A 3,159-nucleotide genomic window follows, 5' to 3' on the forward strand; every position below is an offset into this window, starting at 1 on the left:
GATTGCTTGTTTAAATGATTAATTTCAGATTATGCAATTAAAACAATTCATCTTGCTAATGTTGGTGAGTATACATCCCAAGTTTTTAATGATTATTGCATGTCAATTGAGATAAAAGTTGAACATCCTATAGCTCATGTTCACAAACAAAATGATTTAACTGAATTGTTTATCAAATGCCTCAAACTAATAGCTAAACAATTACTTATGAAAACTAAACTTTTTATTTCTACATGAAATTATGTTGATTTACGTGTCATACGCATCAAGCTAATAAATGATAAATACTGCCCATTACAATTGGTTTTTGATCAATACCTAAATATTTCTCATCTTTGAATTTTTGTATGTACGTATATGTTCCAATTGCTCCAAGGCACAAAGATGAGTGAATCCTGAGAGAAAGTTGGGAATATATATTAATTACAAGTTTATTTGTGATTACAATTTTGATTCGATAGTTTTCCCTACATTAGGGGGAGAGAAATAATAACTTGTAATGAGTTAGGGGGAGAATAATTTGAATCAGAAGTTCAATAAGGATAACTCATTACAAGTTAACTGTTAGATGTATTTACAAACTTAATGAGAATAACCAAGTGTTATATACCATCTATTATTTTAATTTGATTCAAAGTCCCTGTAGGACAATCAATTGGAATAAATAATAGATTGATCAGTTCCATATATGAAAATTATTCTAGATGGTCATATAGTGGAGGCGGGTGCTCCAGAAGGGACCCAAGACATAACTAATAAATAAAACTTCAGAAGAGATTTAGGTACCTGAAACTGAATTTTAAAATAATGAAAATAAGAGATCTCGAAAAGTTATGTCAATTCGAGAAAATGTGGAACCAAATAATAAAAGTGGTTAACAATGATTTTGCATGCAGTATTATTATAATGAAATAAAATGAAGATCCTCAATAAATCTATTGAGAAATATAGATATAGAATAAATTGTTCAAAATAGAAAGACGCAACTCAAGTATAATTAAATTTGTAGAGTTTTTGGACCAGTAGTCCAAATATCTAAAGGTATAAAGCCAGTAAAAATGCAATTAAAGCAGTTTTGCAAAAGCGGAATAAAAATATGAATTTTTTTCTAAGTCCAGTCATTGATTATGAAAAGATATAATATTCTTTTGTGGTGGATGTAATAACCTTTAAATGTATTATTAAAATGACAATTCATAAACGATTTAACGTGGGTCTAATGGATATTGTTACAACCTTTTATGAATCACTATATAGTAAAGTTTATATTAAAATCCTTGAAGGATTTAAAATGCTAGAAGCATATTAAAATTCTCGGGAAATTTTTCATTTATATGAATTGAAATAATTGAACATATGTGGTAAATTTGACTTAGTCAATAGTAGATGAAAGAGGATTGTAAAATGATTCAAAATACCTATTTGTATTTTTATAGAAGGATCGTGATTAAAGTTTGCTATGATTATTATTGAAATTCCTGAAAAGATCAAAATATGTTTCCCCAAAATTTTTCCTCACTCATGATTTCAAAAGAATGGTGGTATATATGTTTAGCAATACATTCAAATAGTCATTTGAAAAACTAGTATTTAAGATTGAATACTCAGAATATGAGAAAGTATGTTATGTTTTCATGAGGGGAAGTAAATACGCGTTGTACTTTTTTTCCCTTAACTGAGGTTTTGTCCCATTGGGTTTTCCTAGTAAGGTTTTTAATGAGGTAGCATATTATAGATCGTGTACTCTTTTTCCTTTATTAGGTTTTTATCCCACAGGGTTTTTCCTAATAAGGTTTTAACAAGGCTACTAATGGACATCTAAGGGAGAGTGTTATGAATATCTTATTAAGTGAATGTCCATCATGATCAAGATAAAGTTTTAATGTACTTTAAATTCTAATAGTTATTAGAATTAGATCTCTACTTCTTTTATACTTCTTATGCCTATAAATAGAGACTCTGACGAAGCATTGTAATCATCCATTTGATTAATAAAGTACATTCTCTGTTATTTTCATATTTTCTTTATTCTTTATTCTCCTCATCTCTCTTTATTTTATAACAAATATGTAATTAAAATTTGATTATTTAATAATTAAAATAGATAAAAGAAAAAACTAAATAGTAAACACATAGATAAATAATAACAAAGGTATAATTGTCTTTTTATTTGAAATTTACTTAGTGTAACACCCCAAACCCGGCCCAGACGTTATAACCGGATCCGACATGCCACATCGAAGCGTTCAAAACATTTTATATTGTTGATCCGAAAAATTTACTTAGTGTTTTAAAAGATAATTTCATTATAGGTTAAAGTGAATGGAAGTCAGGCACCGGTAGGAAACCGGAAAAGAGGTGGTGAGTCCATCTGATCGCTTAAGTACCAAGCTCCTTCGGATCCAATCCTAGACATGCATACCGCCATTGCCACACCTTAATGTCATGGATATTTCTAGGAAACCGTTTTGATTAAGTCATTTTAGGAAAAGTGATTAATTTTGGAAAATACTTTCATTATGGAAGCTTTGCTTGTTATCGTGTTATTTTGAAATCAATTGTTGTTTTTGAAAACGCGCCCTAAAGCTATCCAATTTCAACAGTTAAAATAAGTAATACCTATCTTAGTAATACATATTAAAACCATCAAAAATAATTAAGCGGCCTTATTACATTTAAAACCCAAAACTTCAAACCTAAATAAAAGATGTCCAGTTCACGGAAGAAAATCAAACTTTCGAACGGTGGCCACTCAATTCCCTCACGCTCCAAGCCCACTATAGTTGGGGATTACTGCGTGGATGAAAATAAAAGGGGTGAGTTTGGGAAACTCAGTGTAAATTAACCCAACCATAGCCTATATCACTCAAACCACGAAATAGAATAAGTTGGCCTTAGCCGAATGAATTCGAATAAAGCCCATAGGCCCATAATGTAACGTAACAGATATTACATGTTTATGCGAAACCCAACCCAGATTCATCCATAACACCCCGCATCAACCTTACACCATGGGGAGACTACTCGACCCACCCAACCGCTACACACCACGTAAATCGCAATGCGAGGCTGCGGATATTGTGACGAAATCACCAGATACAGATATTGTGGCAGAGCCACCAGAACAGATATATGTGGCAGAGCCACCAGATCAGATAA

This window comes from Gossypium arboreum, chromosome 7 (assembly GCF_025698485.1).
Source record: "Gossypium arboreum isolate Shixiya-1 chromosome 7, ASM2569848v2, whole genome shotgun sequence".
In the NCBI taxonomy this organism is placed as follows: domain Eukaryota; kingdom Viridiplantae; phylum Streptophyta; class Magnoliopsida; order Malvales; family Malvaceae; genus Gossypium; species Gossypium arboreum.